The sequence below is a fragment of the Lonchura striata genome, chromosome 1 (genome assembly GCF_046129695.1).
Source record: "Lonchura striata isolate bLonStr1 chromosome 1, bLonStr1.mat, whole genome shotgun sequence".
Lineage (NCBI taxonomy): Eukaryota > Metazoa > Chordata > Aves > Passeriformes > Estrildidae > Lonchura > Lonchura striata.
In genome coordinates, this window is record NC_134603.1 from 102,318,378 (window position 1) to 102,341,950 (window position 23,573).

The 23,573-nt window shown below is 38.1% G+C and overlaps 1 protein-coding gene across 1 annotated transcript in view; it reads right to left on the reverse strand.

Moving 5' to 3' along the window:
* The window catches only part of ITGA9 (integrin subunit alpha 9), a 218,031-nt gene that overhangs the window by 114,802 nt on the left and 79,656 nt on the right, over positions 1-23,573 (reverse strand). The gene's annotated exons all lie outside the window — the stretch shown is intronic.

A 23,573-nucleotide genomic window follows, 5' to 3' on the forward strand; every position in this document is an offset into this window, starting at 1 on the left:
ATCCCGTAAGTAAGCACATCAAACCTTCAGATAGGCCAACTCTCAACTTTGCCTTGCACTGGTTAGTGGGTTTCTCTGAATATATTCCACCAACCGCAAGAAGCAATTGAGATGCAATAGCTTTAAAATTACATCTTCCAGATGTGGGAAATCTGGGTACTAACTGTCTTTCAGACCACCCTGCTTGGTCTCTTTCAAGACAACCGTTTGCTCTCTCCAATATATTGACTGTCCACAGATCTCTGAAGTCAAAGATTAGTGACTAACCAAATTACCAAATCATTGGTTAGTTGTATGAACAATAGCAAATATCAGATTGGATGACATTTACCCTCCTCCACCTTCAGCTAGCCCTTAAATTCCCTACCATAATACAAATGTCCACCAGCACTCTGAAGTTTAAACTGCACATTGCTTGGAGTGATTTGTGCTTTTTTGGTAAAGAGCTGATCAACAACAGATACAGAAGCAGTAGTCATAGCTTGACCTCTTTCCAGTCCCATAAAAAGGACTCTACACATGATCTGCAGCACTGTTAATTCTCTCAGCAGAAGAGACACTCATGCCTGCAGCCCCTTTCTCAGTCCTAATCCCAGGGTAGGCGTTGTACCATACTGAGACTACTAAATAACAACACTACAACTCACAGAAGCTGGTAGCTTTGCTCTCACAGAAAATCAAGAATATTATGTGTATTAACTTTAGTAAGGACTGTTATCAGCCTATGTGACGTATAGAGAGAAACAAGACTATAAAAGAGCATGCCATACAGCAACAATCAAACACAAATCATCAGGCAAATTGCCACCTAATCCAACTTTACACAACCAACTATGTAAACACAGACAATAAAAATGTAGGCAGTGGGTTAAATTCAAATCTACCTACTATTTTTGTAACTTTATTACTGCAGTATGGTAATAATAAGTACTTAATCACTTCTACGTGTTTTAATATGGTCTCGCAGAGTTCAGTCCAATGCCCTTTAAATTCAAAAGGTAAGTTTCCTATTGACTTTAATGAACATTGGAGTGCACCTTTATTGTTTCCTGGTGTTCTGCTTGATTTTAATGGTGAAATTGTGAATTCTCCACCACCACAGCCCTGGGAAATACATTTCACAGACTCATTGATCTTTATGTATGAATAAAATTATGAATGCTGCCCAGTTATTAATTTTGCCACATGTTCCCTTCTGCTCACAATCCTTCACACAATCCTTCCACAATTCACACATAAAGTGAATCAGTTTCTTTCATTTTCAGTATACCCAAATGTATTGCTTCCTGTGTTGAATCCTATATTGATGACACAGTCTGCAGATAGCTTTTAAGTATTCCTGATGTCCAAGAAGGAGTCAAAAGATTCAATGTGAAGAAGGTTTGAGATCAACTGAAATATCTTTCAAGTAAAGGAAACTGTACATTTTTTGTGTAAGTTGCATAACCCTAATGAATTGGATTTGTCAAGGGATATGATTTCCACAAGCAGCTTTTACATGTAATTAATCATCCTTTGACACCACAAGGCTGCTATGCTATGGAAGTGGTATAGGTTAAAGACATTTCTGAACCCTGAAAAACAAAACCTGGCAAATCATAGCATATAGACTGAAGCACAGCTTCAGTAATTGAAAGAAGTCTTGAAGGACAACTATGAGTGTAATATAGAAGGAGTTCGAATTATGAACAGAAACAACTATGCTGCTAGGGTTTAATAAGTAACAGCAGTGAATACCTAATCTGTATAGACTGGAGTCACTGAACTGGTGTAAGCTTCTCCCATGCCTGAATTGGAAAGCTTACCCTAGCAAATATGATAACAAAGGCTTGCTATCTCCTCTCACAGAACAATCATCTCAAAGCAATTTTTCAGTGTTGTCACAGTAACTGCACATGGCCATATATTCCTTCTTTTTTTTTCCTCTCTGATTTAGCAGAGCAGAAGAAAGCAAGAAAGCAAGGCCTCTGCCATTTATGACTGTATTTCTGTTTGAATTTAGTACCAAAAAGTCTTTAAAAAAATCTGAAAAGTAACAAAAGAGCAAGGATCAAACGTCACATCCATGATTCTGAACATAATTTCCAACTGAAAATGTAGTGTGATAACTCTAAGAAATATTTTTTGTCATTTTTAATAGACACAGACTAAGGAACATCATGACAACACATAAATGTAGAGTCCAACATCATAAAGGCACAATGTCTTGGCAAGCAACCACTGCCTTTTACAACCTTAACTTTAGGCTACCAAGAACCCACACACATCAGGAATTCAAGCAAATTTGGCTGGAACAAGACAGAGTTTTAGTCAAGGAATAGGAACCACAATCTGCCATTTTTATCTCACTGGCTGTGGGATTTTGTCATATCTCTGCTTTGGTAATGTTTCAAAAGTCCTGTACAGAGAAACTGCTTTTCTATAATTTGTCTCTATTTTATTAACAGAAAACTCTTAGAGAAAAAATATTGTGGTACTAATAATACTTTCAATTATCCCCTCTTAAAAAATAAATTATCCTAATAGGCAGTAATAGACTGTATCACTTACTCTACTTTCTTGTATGTCCCAGACATTACAATTTATTTGCTAATATTTCACCACATTAACTAATTTGTTTAGCTACAGTGTATTTTCCTGGAACACATATAGTTAGGTCCTACAGGAATCCCTCTTGAATTTAAAAGGTTCTGGGTCTGGCTTCTTTAAATAGACATGACATCACGTTTCAGTCACAGGTTTCTGTCACATCTTTCTCTAGTAGTTTACAAATAGCTACTTAGGTGCCTCTTGGCCTTCATTAAAATAAAAACACTGTGATTAGTTCAAATTTCTAAGTGAGGCCTTCCCTTGCAACACCTGAACAGGTTTTATAGCTTTTTACAACATCATCTAAGCAGAAAGCATCTCATCAGTGAACACACAATTCTACCCCCAGCCAAAGTAAAAATCTATACAGAAGATGACCCACTCCAAGGCACTATTCTCTCTGTATGTACACCCAAAAACCTCACTGCTTCTTTTTGCCAACTGTCATGCTGAGAATTCACATTCAATTGTTGGTCTGCTATGAGCCTGAAATCTTTCTCAAGGTCCATGTTTTGCAGAAGACAAGCCTGTCTTAGGGTGATTCATCATGATATTGTATCTCATAATCATCTGTGCCCAAAAATCATTACTGTATCCTTAAGACCCTGTATCCAAGAACCTCATGTACCTATATGTGTGTGAAGGCTGCTAGTGCACAAGCATTTATGCTGGTGACTACTTAATCTTTGCTTAGTCTTTCTTTTTAGGTGTTTTTTTTTTTTTATTTTCAGACTTAATAACTAATTTTAAGCTTTCCACTGATTTCTGTAGAACATAGTTAGAAATAACCCACTTAATAATCCTACACTGACATCTCCTTTCTACATCAGTCTGCTAAACATAAACATCTATATATACAAATTTTGTGCAATCATTTCTTTTTTATCTCTTTTTAAATCATAGTGCCTATAATGCTAAGTGAAATTGCAATACCCTAAAATTCTATCACAATCTTCATAGCTACCTTCACTGATCAAACTTATTAATTCATTACTGAGAGTTTGGGTTTTTTTCTTTTTTAAATGAAGTAGGTTTTGTTCCTTTAATTTCTTGAGCATGACATAATTGCATTTCCATTATATTGTTTATACAATGATGTCAATCTACAGCCCTTTAGATCAGCTTTCCCATCCTTTTTTCATATATTGACACTTTAAAGCTCTCAATGCTTCCTGAAATTTCCCTTGCACTACAAGATTTAGAAAAAGTTTACAATATGGAGCCAGAGAGCTCTTCAGCAGGTTTTTGGAACTCTTGAATTTCCAGACCATTTTAGTCTGCCTATTTCTGGTAAACAATATTTGACATTGTCCATATTTACAAACGCATTGAAAGAACAGCATAAACTTCATGAGATATGAATACATTCTTGTTCTCCTTAATAAAATGTGTAAGTATTTAATGAAGCACTTTTGAATCCATGTACAAATGATTTTATTACCATAATTAAATCATGGGGCAGTATTACTGCTAGGATTTATTTCATTAATGCATCACAACTTTATTCTGAAGAGGCTACAATCTCACACACATTCTGAGGGGACAAAGAACAGCTGCTGTACCACAAGTTCTAATGGTCTTGTTATAGTAATCATGGAGTAGCCAGGCAATGGGTCAGTGTCTTAGGTTGCAGATACAAGATGTGGCTGGGTGTGCATTCCATTGCCATCCCTTAGAGGTGGGGCAGTTATCTTCTGTTAATTGGCCACCTGTTAAAACCAGGTGGGGCTGTTTTCTTTATCTCTTCCACAACCAATCCTCCCTCCAGGAAATATTTTCTGTTAATGTGCTATTGAACTTCACTGCATGACTGATAAAATTACATCATCCCATTGGGAGATGCTCTGCCCAGGGAGGGGAGCCAAGCATTCTTATATGGATATAATCTGAGGTCTGGAACACCACAAGCAGTATTTTCCTACTGGATTCCCAGAGGACTAGCTTCCTTTTCCACTGGATTCCTAGAGGAAGGCCAAGCCCATCTACACCACCACTGAACCTCCAGAGGAAAACTCCACCCTTCTACAGGATCACTGCTTCAACAGAACCAATCTGTCACTCCAGGAGGACTGCAGCCACCATTTAATGGGACTGCTACCAACACCCGACCAACAGGGTGTCAGGTTGTATTCTGACTCTGTCAGCATTGCTTTGTATTACTGCAATTTTTGTTTTTGTATTTTCCTAATAAAGCACTGTTATTCCTACTCCCATATCTTTGCCTGAGAGCCCCTTAATTTCACAATCATAATAATTTGGAGGGAGTGAGCTAGCATTTTCCATTTCAAGGGAGGCTCCTGCCTTCCTTAGTGGACACTTGTCTTTTCAAACCAAGACAGTCAGTAATGTTTTAGCATCTTAGAGAGCAACAGAGGGAAGGATGTGAGTTGAGAAAGCTTTCTAAAAATGCACTGCACTTCTTTCTTTCCTTTCCCAAGATAAATTAATGTGTCCAGACAACTACTCTCAGCTTCCTCACAATCCAGACTGATTTCAAGCGTGACAGCTGGAATTCCCCATAACCTGAAATCATGAAAACAGTTACAAATGAGAGCATGAAGGCAAATTTATATGCTAGGCTTACTGGTATAGTGTGTCTTAATAGAGACTAAGAATGGAAAAATGTCAATTTAAAAGCTCCACACAACACAGTAGATATTTAAATCTAGATAGCAGATATTATTTACCTCTGCCCACAGGTAATCTGATTCTTTTTAAAAATACCTCAGTCAGGCGAGGAAGAATAAAATGAGTTATCACAAGCAACAGGATAAAAAGAAAAGGCTTACTTAGCTCAGTTTTGTTAAAAATGTGGAAGGATTTTTAGGTTTTCTTTTTATTAAAGTTATTAGAATTCTCTTTCCACAGAAACCTGTTTTTAGCACTACTCATCTGTAAAGAAGAGACTTCTCTCAGCATATAACATTCAAAAAGCAAACAAAAAGGAAAAAATACAGCTCATGTTACAGTTGTCAGTATCCACTTCTGGCAAGTTTTTCCAAGGCCTCTGAGAGGAAAACCCTTTTCATTATGTAGAAATAGACTCAGCTGACTTTTCCATTCCTGTAACTGCCAGTTTGTAGCACGTCATCTCAAAGACCTACCATCACAACTACCTTTTACAAATTGACTACATCTTTTCCTTGGAAATGGCATTAAAAAAAACACCCTAAGCAACCAAAACAACATAAAAACATATTGCAAATAATCTAGTGGATCCTAAATTAACAATTGTTCATTGCTAGCAAGTCCCAGCTCATGCTAGGTAAATTAAATATTTTCCTAAAACTTCAAATCCTTATGTAAGACTGTTACATTTAGTGTTGCTTAACCTTAATGCTTTAGGAAATAGTAACTGAGGTATTTGTGGTATTCTATGTACACTACATGAACCCAATGCTGCCCGCTTTGCAAAAACAAAATTATGTAAAGACTGAATGTTTGCCAGTTTACTTTCTTGGCTAGAATAAATGAAAAATTAAAATTGGCTACCCAGAAGAAGCCATGACTACTGTAAGACTTAGAATAACATTCATGAAGGTTTGTTAATCTGCTTCTCTGGAAACCCAAAAAGTGGAAAATTGTCTCATTTTCAAAAAAAATCAGGATTACTCAAAAAGTCCAGAAGTTATTTCTCCTGAAACAAAGTCAAATATTTTTGTGAAAGAAAGAAAAACCTGCACATCCACTTGATGAAGTCATTGCCTCAGAGGTGAAGCACAGGTCAACATCACTACAGCCATTTATGACATTACACAACCAAAAGGATTACACCTTTTGAAAGTTGTATTTTACACATCCTTCACTTCCTTTTATCTTTAAAATTTGTTTTTAAAGCACTTGGTCAAAGAAAACATTTTTATAACTGTCTAACTTGATGGGTAGAAATTTATGGAGCTCTTCAAATAGTGACTCCTAACATCATGAGTCCTCACTTTGGTATCTCAGATAACAACCTTCAACCACAATAGTGTCACATCAAAACAGTGAGCTAAACAGCTAGTCAAAACCAGTTTTCTCTGAAAATCCCTGTCTAAATAGCACCTGCCCATTTCATCCTCAGTGTACACAGATGTACATCTTTGACATGCAAAATAAATCATTACCCTTCCAACTGACCCTGCATATATCTATCAAAGTCTACAACTTCTTCATGAGTGGAAGAGAAGGGGCAGACATTGATCTCTTCTCTGCAGTGACCATTGACAGGATCCAAGAGAATGGCCTGAAGTTGTGTCAGGGGAGGTTTGGGTTGGATATTAGGAAAGGGTTCTTCCCCCAGAGGGTGACTGGGCACTGGAACAAGCTTCTCAAGGAAGTGGTCACAGTGCCAAGCCTGACAGTTCAAGTGTTTAGACAATATTCTTGGCCACATGTGTCACTCTTGGGGATGTCCTGTGCAAGGCCAGGAGTTGGACTCAATGATCCTTGTGGGTTCCTTCCAGCTCATCATATTCTGTGTTTCTATGATTACTTTATTTTCAAATGAAGGCAGATGCAGTTTGTACGCATAGTTTTCAAAAATCTGCCCAGGTCAGATTATTTCTACACACTGAAAAATCCTGTGCTGTGTCCTGAGTCTCACCCCAGCCTTGAGGGACCAGAAAAACCTATAAAAAGTATAACAGTTAAAAAAAGGCCCATTTTTATTTCCATTTACTAGAACTGTAACAAATTCTGCTTCTCTTCTGTGTTTTACATGGTACTGTAATACACTAACCCTTTATTATAGAAAAATGAGACCGGACAGCTTCTGAAACACCTGTATTCAATTAGCAATAATTTTCAAACTTCAAGTTTTGCCCCACTAGGCTTGCTTTAAACTTGTTTCTTAAAAATACACACAAATCCCACATACAAATAAAACTATGTTTGTCTCTCTAGAAAAACATAACACATGGTCTGAATGTAAGGTATTACTTAGGAACTGATCTGGTCAATCCCCACAGAGAGTAAATGGTACATTAACAAACTGGCCCCCAAATGCATGACAACATAAAGTTACAGACCATGTGAAAAGAATTACATGGGAAGAGAGAATATCCTAGTCAATGAAAATGAAGGCTGGACATCTTTCTAACTGATATGCCCAAAACCAAACTACGTTTCACACCTGTTATGAGGAAGGACTCAAAATGCCATCAGGACCACTTGTTGTCCCACGAAGAGTACACACAAGGTCCCAGTTCTCTGAAAATGGCAGTAACAAAGATCAAGAAACTATTTTCAAAGTCCTCTGTACAGCACTGCTTGTCCCCAAGCTCCTTTAGCCTATTCTTAAAGAGAACTTCTGTCCTTCCAGCGGTACTTCCTTGCAACCACTGCTGTTGCCATCTCCTGTGAACTCAGATTTGTATATAACCCAGATCTGTAGACCAATCTCTGTGTCCATCACTGCCACTTGAATAAAATGCAGCAACAATATCCAATTATTTTAAGACGCCAAAATGATATTGCTACCTTAATACACTTTTGTGGGAGTAAGAATACATGCATACTTCTAAGAGCAGAGCAAGGCCTAGACCAGTCAATCCCAAAGCTCCTCAACTCACTCTGTGTTCATCAGCTCAGAGCTTGCAAACCTCACCAGAGGGAACTGAGTGTCAGAAGGCCTGTGGAAGGGAAAGAGGCATGGAGACAGCTGTGGGAAAGGCACACAAATTACATTTTTACTTTATAAAACTTCTGTGGCACTTCTTATTGATGGAAATGCTAGGCTTTTGGTCAGCCTGAAGGACACTACCACAGCCATTTACACTAGCGCTGTCAGGAGTCATTCATATACAAAGCAGTCAGACATAGACTGCATACCCTGTAAACCAAAAAAGGAAGATACTATGTATTCTTGATTTGGAATCATGGTAGCTTTTTTAACTCTCTTTACTTTCTACCCATCTGCTAGCTGAAAAATTTGTATATTCAGCATTTTTTTCTCCCAGAAGACAGACAGCAATCTAAAACAAGATCAGCAGTCTCTGAACTAGAGACTGCTGAGTAAGTATATAAGAATAAGTATATAAGAATAAGTAACCCTTGCTTTCTTAAGTTCATTTCTTTCTGTTAATGCAATACAAGTATCTGGCTGGACACAAAGCAAACAAAGTGCAAGGGAGGAAGGAAATATTTTTGAAGAGAGTACAAGTGAAGACAGTGCATATGAAAACTCAGCATGTAAAGTAAATCCATTTTTCACAACAAACTTGAAGAGCAGCCTTAGAGCCATCTGTGTGGAATCCTGCTGCAGACCATCCAGGCACCAAGAAGATCAGAAACAGGGCTACAGCCCAGGGACCTGGTCTGTGAATGGAACACAGATCATAAGAACTAATTCCAGCTACATGAACAATGAATTAAATCCTTTTTATCTACCCATAGGTTACCTTAATTTTCCCTTGACCTTTTCCTCATGAGTAAGTGCATGTGGGGGGAAAAGGAAATACACAAATGGGATTCTGCTTCTCTAAGAAGCACTCTTGATAACCATCTTGTTTCAATTTTGTTGGACTTACAGAGTGTATCTGCTCTACCATCCTTCCCTTGTAGTACCCAAAGACTCCCAACTCAGGCCAAAAAACCTCAGATTAACTTCAGTAGGCTTTCCAAGATGCAAACAATTGAAAAGGGCATGTTCACCAGGTAGAACTTATAGGAAATTATCATCTTTGAATTCAGTGTGTGCACCATGAACACTAGAGCACACACTGGGAATTATGACCTTGACAAACCATGTAGGTGGAGGGCAGGTCTGTATTTCCAGATTCACCTTTTTTTCCAAGATGTATGTGTACTCTTTTTCACTAATGTCACAAACCAATCTCAATCTTGTTAAGAGTCAGTTTAAAGATATTTGCCTCCTTGATGAGCTATTGGCACTTCGCAATTTTACCTAGGCAATGTGGATTAAAAAAAAAAAAAAAAAAAGCTAAAAAAAAAGCAAACAAAACGAAAAATGTCCTCCACAAAGTCAACCAAATAGATTCCTTACAAAATGTACCAGAGACTTAAAAGCTCATGAATATCACTATATGCTGCTTCTCCTTTCCAGTCAGACCCACTAATGTAGAGTTGGGTATTTAGCTCTCATCTTCAGCTTCAAAGTAGGACAGTGTACTTGGTCTTGGGGTTTCACCAGACTTTAGTGAGGGATTTCATAGGAGCACATTCTCTGTGTGTACTGCCATCCCAAGTGCATTGCCTCCCTCACCAGGGCAGTGGGCTCTACAGGTTCTACACATGCTGAAGTAAATACCTGTTTTGAAAACAGCCTGTCATGAGGGGCAGAAGGACAGCTCGACTGGGAATTATCCTTCAAGATGTCCACTCTTGCTTTCTCTACAGATACCCTTCTTTCATATACATTTTTTATAAACTACACTGTTCATAACCTCTTTCCCACCCACTCCAATAGAATGGGTGCTCACTGCAAGTGTAATTTAAAGACTGAAAAGATTTTATCCTACTGTGATACCTTCATCATCATCTTCATTGACATTACCAAAATACCAACAGCATGGCAGCTCCCTGCCACTTTTAGAGGAAGATACACACTGTCTCTTCCCACTGCATCCTTATTGTGTGGTGTGAGCCCCTAGCTACACTCGGTCAGAGAAAGGTCATTTTTCAGGCACTGATTGTAACATTCCTTCACTTGAAAGCACTCAAAGACATCTTAGACCTTTATTTATTATTGTGAACTTCTAGTTGTCATGGTGTGTTGGAGATGGAGAGATGACACACATCACGGTTTTCATACAGCAGAGAGACTTTATTGGTGCACACAGCTCTTTTTATAGGCTATTCAAAAGACTGTGTTTGACTCGGATTTGTTAACACCCAACTCATTGACCAATAGCTACCTTCCTGCATTTATATCAGGGACCAGCTCTTTGTAGTCAAACCCCTCTTCCTCTTACAAGGCATACAGACCATATGTATGCTGTGATATCTAATAAGTATTTTTGGTTTTCAAACTTTTAAAATATACTCCTTTTGAAAGACTAATTTTGTCTTCACTTGTTGCATTTACACATTATGTTGAATGTCTGTGTAGATGTTAAAAAGATGAAAAAATAAAGCAGTTCAAAAATGTACTTTTCCAGCCTTGCCCAAATCTGAAGACAAGTAGTCTTATTTCTGCTACATCTCACAGCCACACCACATAGAAAATTTCATTCCCCAAACAGAGCCTACCAAAAATGTACAGTAGTGTGTAAAAAGGGTGCTGTAATTGAAATATTTTTGTAGCCATAATTATTGCAGTTGCTATAAAGCCAAAGCTGTAATTTTTTCAAGCTAAACTAAGGTGAAAGGAACAAAAGTACTGCAAATTTTTTGAAAGCTATGAAAGAGGTTTTCTTTCCTCTCCTGCTGTTTAATCAAAGTAGTGAAGATTAGGGTCATGAAGAGTCACGAAAGCTGTACTACTGTTTTCTGCTGGGATCCAGGCTTCTCTATATTTTTGCAACACAAAACAAATTATATTCATAAATCACCTGGAACATTACCCAAAAAAAAAGGGGGAAAAGAAATTCAAGTCCCAGTCCTGCAATAGGTTCCATAATGGCATAAATTCCTATGGCCACAGAGTAACTAATAATTTACATATAGTAGTTAAGAAGAGAGTGGCAAACTAATGAAAAATATAAGAAGCAAGAGCAAGTCAGTCAGGCAAAGCAAAGTTGTAAGAGGGTGTCCTCAATGAAAAATGCAGGCACAAACACAACCAACCTCAACCTCTCAGACCACACCATGGTCTAGAGAAACTCAGCAATGCAGCTAGAACTCAAATCTTTGGATTGAACAAGTTTTGCTTTGTTTGGCTACAGTATTTACATTCATATGCTTTTTTTGTCAAGATTTTAATTTTGCTTTTCAGCACAATAAATAGACACAAAGATTTTTCTCAGGATAACTGAAGTGATGATGATGATGATGTTCCATCCAGTACTCCTTAGGGTGAAGGGAAACACTACCAATGGAAGAATCTCTGCTTTGAATATGCTATCCACAGCTGTACTTCCCAGTTTCAAAAGGGATAGTTCAGCTCCTACACTGTTTGCTGAGGGGGGATATGCTCAGCTGAAGCATAAGGAGACAATTCAGGGCCTCATGTTTATATTTGTAGCTAAAGCAGGATTTACTATTTGCACAGAATTCAGCACCCCTGCATGACCAAGCAGCATTTTTAATTTGAACAGCACTGACTCAATTTATGAGCTCTGAGGATTACAAGTTTTCAAAATGGAAATTATATGGAAATATTAAACATAATCATACTTAACTAAACACAGACTTTGAATGTACCACCTTATTTGTTCTTCGTGTATCTTCTGCAGTTAGTTAAAGGGTATGTGGTTTAGATTTTTTTCAAACTATAAAAATTCTATAAAAAGAGAATGTATTTTATTTTTCCTGTATTTGAGATAAATCGCCAGTTTAGCCAACAAACAAACCTTTGTAAAAATATCCATACATCACTGTGCACTATGGTCAAGAATCCATTCTTAAAAAGCAGCAAAGTACCTGTAATTATTTTGTCCCCATTTACAAGGGAATAATCAATGCTACTTTGGTCACTTGACCTTTGCAGTATTACTGAAAAAAAACTGTTGACCTCTTCCAAACTACTGAATTATCAGTCAGTTTCTTAAATGCAGTATTTATAGTCCTTTCATTCATAGCTTCTCATTTACCTAGATAAATCTATTTTCTTTGAGATAAAAGGCTGACTATGCTTGTAACTACAGGACTCAAGACTGCTTCTCTTGTGATAGAAAGATAAACGGTGTTATAGTCAAAGTTCAGAAAATTCTGTGCAAAATTTAAGGAGAAAAATTGCAAGTTCTTTCAGTGACAAAAAGTCCTTCCACGACTCTGTGACACAGTAAGAAAAAGATTGGAAGTATTTACGATTTTTTTTTAATTAGGTTTAGAAATAATTAATCTGAATTTGAAGGGAAAAAACTTGAAAATAAGAATGAGGGAATGATTCACAATAATTTCTTATAGAAACTATTATCCCAAATTAAAAAAAAAAAAAAATTGAGTAAAAGATGATGGAAGAAAAACACCAACCACATCTGGAAGACAAAACAAGCCTTTTGTTCTAGACTGTTTCTTCCCACATAAGCGTACAAACAGAAAAAATATATACTTTCTAATGTTGTAATATGAAATGTCCAAAGTTTGAAAAACTGATTTTCTTCATAAGTTTATAAAAAGACTATCTTTTCCACTTGTACATACTGTATTTTCTCAAGGCCACATCACTGCGCATAATTTCTTCTTTACTGGAAACCCCAGTCACTCCTTATTCTCTGTACCTTTTACGCATAATGCCTCAACCTTCCCACATTACCATTTTCCTCTCACTGGAAAGCAACATTCACCACAGGCAGTATAGCTTTACTTAACTTCCATTTTCGATAAGCATAAAAAAAATTCTAACCCAAAGATAATGTTACAATTAATAAATGCATTTTTAAAGTGTCTTTCAGGAGTTGCACAATTTCAGAGGAATTCTTATAGAAAAGGATTAGTGCTTATTGGCAGTACAGCTGACTGCTTATTTGCAGTTGTTTAGAGTTTACATAGCTACACTGTGAAATTCCTCCTTCCAGAGGTCTGAATCAAGAGAAAATGCATATTTCAATTACTGCGATTTGTTTTCATATCAAACCAAGCCCATTTTTACCCAAAGTAAATCAGAGTGTCTTTACATCTCTTCATCATACAAATCCACTTACATAAAACAATCCCAGTATTACTATAAAAATTCCTCTTATTTTAAGCCATGTGAATGTCTGCCACACGCATTTGACTATTCTTGTCCCAAAAGCAGCAAGTGCCAAGCAATTAATCTTACACATCAGAGTAATAAAAAACATGTTTTGTTTTCTGTTTGTGCCAAGCTGGCCACGATGGGAGACTGCTTTCATTTTTTTCTAAGTCATAACATTTGCCATCAAAGCTTCTGTTTAAAACACAATGTTATCCCACTGAAAAGACACCTAAACACCAAATGTTGATTGGTTCAAATGACAAAAGCAGCTGTGTTTGAGGTAGTTTCAGTATTACTCTAGAGCAATAATGGAAAGATTGCTTCAGTTTTGGGTATTGGGGGTTTGATGGGGCAGTGTGAGATGTTACTACATCATGTCAAGTCCCCTTCAACCTCTTAATATGAAACCCTGAAGAACATCATCATAATGAAGAATCTTTTCCTTCCTTGGCATTCTATTCATAAGAAGTGGTCCCTTTATACTTTAAAAAAAAAACACAGTCTTTAAATTATTCCAAGTAATGCATTTGAGAAGAATCACATTTCATATGAGGGAAACCACAGGAGATGAAAAATAATACTGAGAGATTTAAACTTTTTGATCAGTCCTTAAATTACTGTAAGAAAAACAGATTATTTGCAAATTGAATGTGCAGACAAATCATAAAGAATGTGGACATGGAAATGCACTTTTAAAGTAAGAAAAGTTCCTTAAATGTGCAGATAAAGCAAAGAATATTTGGAATAAAATAAATGGGAATAATCTGCAGGATTTAGAAAATATCATTATCTAATTATCTGCATTACATCTCAGGCTTATAATCGTGTAGTGTTAGCTAAACTAGCCTTAGACTGGGTTGATGGTAACTATGTACCTGAAGTGCATCATTTTGAGGGACCCCTGGATATTTTTCAGTGAAAAAGAACTGCCTGTAAAGCTAGAGAAGAAATTCATGTGTTTACATTTTTCTTTTCTTTTTAAGCACAACCTTGCGTATTGTCTTGGCCACTGCCAGCTTCTGGAAGAGATGCAAAAATCTTGATTTATTGACTGAAAGTATATTATCTCGTTAAACCCACCTTATCAAAGACACACTACACTACAGGGACATGTTTATTACAGCACTCTCTCCACAGCTGTCTTTCCCCTATAAAATTGCCCTCTTCCACCCTGAAATCCTCCAAATCCCCACACCCATTCCCACAGATATATTTCCTGTCCAAAGATAAATGGTGGTATCTGTATTTTATTAACCCCAAATCTCTGCCAATTCTGTGGGAACTAGCCACAACCTGTATGAACCAGCTGGAGGTTTAAATTAACTCAAAAGGCAGCCCCACCTTCAGGGATGGCTATGAGAAACTGTAGCAGAGGCTTTCATGTGCCACAAAAACACTCAGAGTGGACCCTGTTGCTCAATGCCACCCTCTGTCAGGGACAATGCAGCGTCTCCCTTCTGGATGCCACTTTATACGCCAGCACAAGGGCTGGGTGCAGCTGCTCGTGGGAAAATGGGTTCACTAAATCAGAAAAAAGGCTTTCACATGAGATGTGAAGTAGTTCCACAGAGCCTCCCCTGGATGGAGAGACACACCCTGCATAACGTTGCTGCTTAAAAAACCATCCTCAATATTATAAACAAAGGCCCCAAACACAGCTGGACACAGAAAATTAATTCCTCTGAGAGGTGTAGAGGGTTTCTCAACACTGGTGGAAGAGACCATGGAGGGATAATCAGTGTGGGATGCCACAGGTCTTCAGGTCCCCCCATAGATTCAGATGGGCACTCTCACAAACCACCATGGCCAGGATATTTCCTTTACAGATCTGCCAAATCTAATCCAAAACCCTCCACTGATAAGCACATGTCTACAAATTTTCCACAGCCAAATCTGGCACACACCATGGCTGCATGTGGTTTGGGGCCAGGAGGGACAAGCTGCAGTGGCACTGTGGCATCAGGATTTGGCTGCAGGCAATGCACACAGTTTCTGCTGCTTCACCCTCCTCACTCCATTTAACTGCAAGGGTGCACTAAGAATGTTCATTCCCCAGGGCTTCTGTAGCTCTTTGAATTGTCAGTGGGGAATCATGACATGATTTTATGGGAGTTTGACAGAGAAAAGAAGATGGCAGAGTGCCTACTAAAACTGTTCCCATGGTAAAATACACCACAGACTGCAATGGTGACTCCTCTGGAACTAAGATGCCAGCAGAAATTAGTATGATGACTTTTTTATTTTTTTTTTAACTTAATTAAAAGAAGTCACAAGAGAATGACACTGGGTGTCTGAAAGATATTTCAAAGAAAAATCGATCACAGAAGAAGACCTGAAACAAATTCAAGTTTCAAAATATCAAAGGTATGCATATGAAATAGAAATATATTTCTCTATCAGAACTATCTACTGATTGAAGGCAGCCCACACCAAGGAGAAACACAGGTATAGGAAGATTTCAAGTCTCAGTGAAACATTTTGCTGCATTCTTTCCATGACTGGTTTTTCTTTCAAACCCAGTATCTTCCGAAATATAGCAAAGAACATAAAAAAACTGAGAAGAAAGGTCAAAAATTATTTCTTAAGTGATTTCTGAATTTTACATAGTTGTGACCTCTAAACTGCACATAGTTGATCACATCTAAACAGCTAAACAGAAAACTCCCACAATAAAAAATTCCAGTACATTCAATTCACAAACTTTTCAGCTAAATAAATATAACAGATTCTCACACAAATTATTTCAAATGAACCTAATTTTAATGCTTAAGTACAGCTCGTATGAGGTGCAATGTGGCCAAGTTGCCCATATGCACTGCCTGACCTAGCCCTACTTCTTTTGGATTTTACCTGAAAAGAAGAGAAAGCTACATAGGATTTTGACACTTACTTCCTTTGTAGTTTTGAGCAAATTGTTTTGTTTCACTACCTCATTTTCTGATCTGTAAAACAGAGATAATGCTATTCAGGTATTTTAAAGGAACTTCTTGAGATTGATAATTGTTTGCAAGAAACCCTGAAGCAAAATATTTTAAAATATTAAGTAAAGAATTTTTCAAATAAAGCTCCTATTGCTATCCTGTTTATTAAAAGAGGAAAATATTTCAGCTAAAAACAAGACACTAGGCTATTGTTTCCTATGGGGCTCACAGAAATACTAAATTGTCTCCAGGATAATCACACATCACTTAACCCATATCTCACAAAAAAAAAACAAAACCTATAAAACCACAGAACGAACTGCACTAACAGAAACAGGGCATTTGGGTGAATAACCCACAACCCTGCTGTGCATTCAGCACCACATGCTACATCTGACCAGTAGAAAGACAGTCCTACTCTTGGACTGAAGCCAAATCCCTGTGTACCAGCATCATGGCCATCAGTGCAGCTGACTTACTGAAACTCAGGTGCAGGCTGTTTCTGGAAGTGGGGACTATAATACAGGAGTTTTTTTCCCCCTGTGCAGTATGTTGTCATTTCACATAAACCCTATGAAGAAGGGGAGGAAGTTAATTCAAGCACATTTATGATCTACAGATATTTACACAGCTTGTGCTATACTGGAGAATTTAATCTTGCAAAATTTCCCTGACCAACAGTTTTCAGAACCACTGCAGCTCCCATTACAAAGAAACCAAGAAGTATGATGATGTTGCTTTCAGATTCAGCTGCATAATGGGTGATGCAATTGGCAAATAGTAAATAAAGCAAACTATTTTAAAATTAGAGTTGCAATGGGACATTAGACAGAAATAAACACTGGACTTTCACCAGGTGTTCAGCACTGTTGCTAACACAAATGGATACAGCATAACTGCTAAATGGCTTGTGGGGTTTCCCCTGTTCTTGGGGTATTTTTTTAAATACCAAAAAAATCCCAGAAATGTTTCAAATTAAAAAGACACAGTCAGGAAAGATTACGGGTTTCATGAGAAACATCTCTGACACCTTTTCTCCTGTTACCAATTTGTCACCCAAATCCAGTCAACAGACATTTTTAAGTAATACAGCAGCTATCATCATTGGTTTTTGTGTGTGCCCAAAAAAGCCCCTAAATGAATTATTTTTATTGTGTTGAATATTTGTCAATAGTAGTTCTTCTCCTACTGACTTCCAGTTTATTTCACCTAAATAACAATGAAACGGAATGGTTACAAGCACAGTAGTAGACATTATATTTGTCCCAGTGTAACCTTAAGTCATGTGAAAATCAAGGTGCTCCATCCAGTGAGCTCTGTGAACTTTCTACGTAAAGAACAAATGACTGAACATTGTGAACTCTGCCTAACATGTCTGGGGACTATGGACTATTCAGATTTTAGCATTAGACTTTTGCTGCAGCACTTTAATTTGCTAATTCACAGTGTCTTCTGAGTTATGAAATCTGTGCTTGAACTGGACCTCAGGAGAGAAAGGGGCTTCAGTGAGTTATCACTGAGCATAGTCTCAGAAAAACAAGTGTAGAAACGTGTAAGATTAGTGACTGAATGCTGTGACTGGACTGCATAGTCCTTGCAGTACTATGTAAATTAAAAAATATAAATGAAATAAAACGAAATAAACAAACAAACATGAAGGAGAGAGATGAAAAAAAGGTAATTATAAATTACTTGTTTCATTTTAGAATGCATCCAGAAGCCTGTTCCATCAACCCCTTATCTGGAGACTTGGTCTTTTAACCAAAACCTGACATTTTTAGATTCCTGGCAAAAAGAAAACACTACCTCTCTATTATCTCCAACTTCCAGTAAATCGAGGTATTATTAGCTAGATGTTATTCTCTTGGGATAGCAAACAGCAAGTTCTATCCCAAGTGTCAGAGGAAGAGTGGGAGTAGCAATATAGATGGGACTTCCACAGATGCTCAGTAGTCTTGCTGTTTCCCAGTACAACCTTGCTTGGCAGCTGGGAAATCAGTACTGAACACCAAATTAAGGACTTTTGTCTAAACAACTTGTTGATACTTAGTTATCAAAGCAACTGGGCAAAAATACATCATATAACACAGCAGGAATCAAAATCAAATCAAAATCAAAAAAGACACTGGACATCTACATTGTAGGTTTGAATGTAAAACATTCTAACCTGTCAGTTTGAATGTAAAACAAATGAAATGGAGCACATTTTCTTGACAACAGTTACAACACTTTCTTTCCCAGTTGACTTAGTGTGTTTCAGAAGAAGCAGTGAATGCTAATCGGTAGCAACCTAAAATCAACCTAGTGCATCCTCAGGTCAAACTGGGGCTTTTAGTAGGAGCAGAGTCATTAAGGGAGTACACAACTGTCAGATTAGTTTGTTTCCATTGAAAAGAATCAAAGCACCAAGACCACCACAAGACCTCACTAGCAAATCAAAATTTACAATTAGGAAACCCCAAACATTTAACCTATTTCAATTTCAAAGTTTCCCCACTTTTTGGAAGGCTTTAACCATCCATGTTCTTTTGTCTAAAAGAAGGCCTGAGTTATCCCATGTAGGAGCAACTAGAAATATCTAATGCCAAGTCTGCTGCACAAAAACTGCAACGCACAATACACAGTATTTTGGAGAGACTCAAAAGCTTGAGAAAGAGTACAGCATGCCCTTTTTAGGAAGGAACATCTGTTGCACTAGCTGAGAAGCAGCTGGCATGATCTCCAGTCCCTACAGTAATGTCAACTCATCCATGTTACTTTTTACAAGTAGGATTGCAAGATTTCCTCACAGTTTGAAGGGGAGAAAGTGTTTGCAATGGAAAATGAAGCTGCTGCCAGAGAACTTGTTCAGCCATTAACACTTTGTTCCTTTCAGTACACAGTCATCACATTATCTCATAACAATGCAAATATCTGGTTCTCCTTACTCAGACACTATATTCTGCAGTTCATCTTTATATGGAGTGGAGCACAAAATCTGTCTGCAATGCAGCCATCACCACACTGCATTTTAACTCCTCCATAGCAGTCTCCCAATTTCTATGCCTCTGGAAATCAGCAAATGTGAAATCAGCTATTTTGATACTGTCTTGTCCCACCATAAAAGGGGAGTCGAGGAGGATTCTTCTTGATAGATTTCTTGGATGAAAATAAGGCACAAACGGGGCCATATTATACCTGAGAACATTTTATTGATAAAAAAAGGTAAGTGTTCCTATCAAAGCGGGGTTAGAAAAGGGAGCAAAGAGGAGAAAAGAGAGACAGAGATAGAAACAGAATACTGGAATAGATTGTTACCACTGTATCCAGGGCACCCTGCTGGCATCAGCTGGGCAGATGAATGCACTCAGCACTTTTTCCCGAGGCATCTGCCCCACCAGCAAGTAGGAGCTCACTTGCAGCCTGAGCATGGAAGCTTTCCCTGCCCTGATCTGCTGTCAGGCAAAGTGTCCCTAGGGACAGGGCTCTCAGCATGTGTACAGACTCCAGAGAAATTTTTCACGTCATATATAATATATGTTGAGGCATAAATAAAAATTAGACTGGCCCCTCTCCGATACCCAGCAGAGAAAGCCCACCTATAGGTTTAATTCAATCTTAGGATTGCCTTTATTGCCTTTTTTCACCATAATCAGATGTAGCAGTGTAACCCTAACAAAAGAAGCCTGAGTCAAAGCAGAACACGGTTAATATTTAGAACTACTTCAAGCAAGCGCCTGAGCATCTCCTACTCCCTGCAGACAAAAGCAAAAAATCTACTTCAAAAGCACCTGTCAAATACTGTAAATTTCCTGCAATTTTAACAGACTTTTGTAATAGGTCTTGGGTCTTCACTCATACTCATTTTTCCCTTTCACATGAACACTTGGTTGAGTCATTTTTAAACAAAATATGCCTTGATCCTAGTTTAGTTTGCTAATTGTTTCCTTTTGAGTCTATAATTAAAACTTTTAAGACCAAGTTTAGATTTTTGCTTTTCTTTTCACTTTTTTTTCTGTTTCTCCTTTCTTCTCTAAAAGACTAAACATACCTGAATTTCTTAGCATTTTCTGCCAGATTTTGAAAGGCATGACCAGAAAAGTCTAGATGAACAAGTAAGAATGAAAAATTCTGAAAATCAAGGAAGTCTTAGTTACAACATGGAACTTCTTCCCTGCGATCAAAAGTGGTAACTACTTACCCTCTAACACACTAGACTCACAAGTATTTACACAGATTTTTTGTTCCTGTCCATCATGTCTGTAAAGCAATCAAGATCACACTGCTCTGTAGCCTCCTGGAGATCAGCCAGTCCTGAGGCATGATTTCTTAAACCTTTCCTGTGACAGTGCTCTGCCTGCACAAAATACACAGCCCCTTATAACTGTCTATGAAGGAGTCTGATAATGCCTACAGGCCCTTTGCCACAGGTTGGGATTTGCCAAAGAATGCACAAACTCTACCATAAAAAAGGATGAAAGGGGCTCACAGCATCTTGCTATGAATACAACAAGAATACCTTTTCCAGTCAAAACTGCTAAGGGAACTCCTAAACTATTTCCCCATCCTTCTCTCCCACAAAGTACTCACATTTCTAAAGCAGAACAAGAATGACTTGAGCAAATTGAGTTTACACCCACTCTAACACTGATTCAGGACACACCACCAAGGATATGATTTAACAATAAGGTTTTAGTCAAAAGTTTACTTTTCTTCCCTAACAATGCTTGACAAGGAAGTGAAATAGCACAGCTGACCTCAAAGCCAAGAACAAAACACACAGTCTTGTGATGAGGGTTCTTCCAGTGCCAGTGAGAAATACAGCTTCAACTAGGAGCCCAGACTATATGGCATTAAACAAACCACTAGTTATGACATATGATATGGGTGAATAAAGGACGTTCATTGAGGGAGCAATTACATGAGCCAAGAGAAGATAACAGCACTCTTTCTGCTACATACTCTCGAGTTCATACACTTGATATGTTACTTAAAATGTTTGTTAATAATCCCTCATAGCTTTTCTTCCTTGATTTAGCCTACTCATCTTTTGAAGTCATCTCACTCATCTAAGTATCCTTATTTTTTTATCACTTTTCTAGTTTTGTCATACTTTTTTTTGAAAGCAAAGAAAGATGAGAGTACCCAGGATATGCATATACCACAGAGATATCCTGAACATAAATGAATTTTTAGTTTGGCTCTCTACTTCTCTCCTAATTCTGATTAAGAACCGACATTTTGTCTGACACCTGAATTGATGTTTTCAAAGACTTAGCTATAATAATTTCAACATTTCTATATTGAATTTTAATAACCAGTTTAAACCTTATAATTTTGTGTATATTTTTGGCCCATACTATGAATATTACTGGGAATTTAATCCACCATTTTAATGCCTATTCACTCCAAAATCTTTCTGTAAAGCTGGAATAACATCTTTTGTTTTTTCTACCCTGAATACTACCATATCAATGGCACTTTTTTCCTACTGTGAATGCTACTGCATCATCAGCACACTTTGCCATTTCATCCTTTTTCCTTTTTCTGTACCCCTTGTGAAGAACAGGCTAACAGTGACACCCCAGTTATTTTCAATTACAAAACAGGCTATTATTTTGTAGTGGTTTTGGTTTGACAGCCTCAGTTTCCTGGCCAATGCACCAATTATGTAGTGGGTATAGGGCTTGCCAAATGCCCATGCACCCACTGAAATTATTTACTCATTTCCTGCTGTGAGATAGGATTAGGAGAAGAGCAAAGCAGGTTCAAACTTTAAAAGGGTATAAAGAAAACTTTATTAACAGAACTACAAGAAAAATACTAAGAATCAGAATAAAACCTTCATAATACTTCTCCTCCCCGCAGAACCTTCTTCTCTTTCCCACTGACAATGTACAGAGACAAAACCTGGGGCTCTCAGTTTTCCGTCTCTAAAATAGTCTTTCTTCAATTCTCTTGGCATGCCATGGAGACTTCTCCACAAGAAGCAGTTCTCTTGTGGCTTCAATGTCAAAGCAAATCCAGGAAGGAAAATCTGATCAGTGTGTAAAAAGTCCCTCCCCTTGACTTAAAGCTTTCCCCGCAATTGATTTCGAGGACTCAATCTTTAGCTAATGGGGTTAACTTTTAAGGATGAGTTGTTCAAAATCAAAGGTTCTCCTCACTTATCTCTGAGATCATCTTCATCTCTGGGAACAGAGGTTTTCTTCTCCTTCCCTAGGAGCAAAGCTTCTTCATCACTTTGTCTCTCTCTGTTCAAGCTTCTCATTTGGATCACAGCTATATCAACATCTGCTTGCTTCAGCATGGATGACTTTGCTCATGTCTACAGTTTGAATGCTCCATCCCCCATGCTTTTTCATCTATTACCGGGATATACTAGTGTATCCCAGTCCATCACCATGGTCTCACAAAAAGAATTTCAGCCGAAGACTAAGGCATCTCCTCATTCTCCTCCTACCTGGAATTTTACTTCTTCTTTACTGACCTCAGCGTCTCACATTTTCTTTTACATGTCTTCACTCTTACTTTTTCTTACACTCAAAAGAGAATTTATGTTTGCAAGGCTCATCTGTGCTAATATCTCACCCAGGCCTGCAGATGCTCATGTGATTTCTGCTGGGTGGCTTTATGGTGGAGGATTTCTTTGGCAGCTGTGCCGGGGAGGTGGGGAGGGAGGCTAGGATCTCAGCAGCCAGGCTAGAACACCCCTGCCCGGTGGTTGCAGATGAACCTCAATGGTGAAAGAATCTTGGCCAAGACAGCCCAGCCTGGGGCTGCTCCCAGCAGAGCCCAGCAGACCCCGGCTCAGCCTGGGCCAGCGGCAGGGCAGAGCTTAGTAGCAGCAAGATGTTAGCAGCTGTGGCCTGCTCCAGCCTTGGCCAGAACCTGCGGCCTCCCATTCCCTGTCCAGCCACTGTGCTGGGATGGCGTGGAGAACATCTTTCTTCAGAGTCCAGAAGCAAGAGAGCTTTACCCAGGCTTGCCCATCATTAAAATGTGCGTCACAGAGGTGTATTTAACTTTTTTTAAAGATAAAGATACTATTATCTTCATCTTGGTTTAACCAGGTGTCAATCCTCAAAGCTAGTCACTGATTGGTTTTGCTAGGCACAGAGGAAGCTCTTATTAAGTCCTCTTAGAAAATCACTTCCATAGGTGGTTCTTTCCCTCCTCACCAAAGAACAACCAATGCAAAACCAGCACATATTTCCACTATTCAGTCAGCTCCTAATTCCCAACAGTACCTTTCATCTTTAATGCTTCATATCAACACAGTTACTTAATGAAAGAGACTGTAA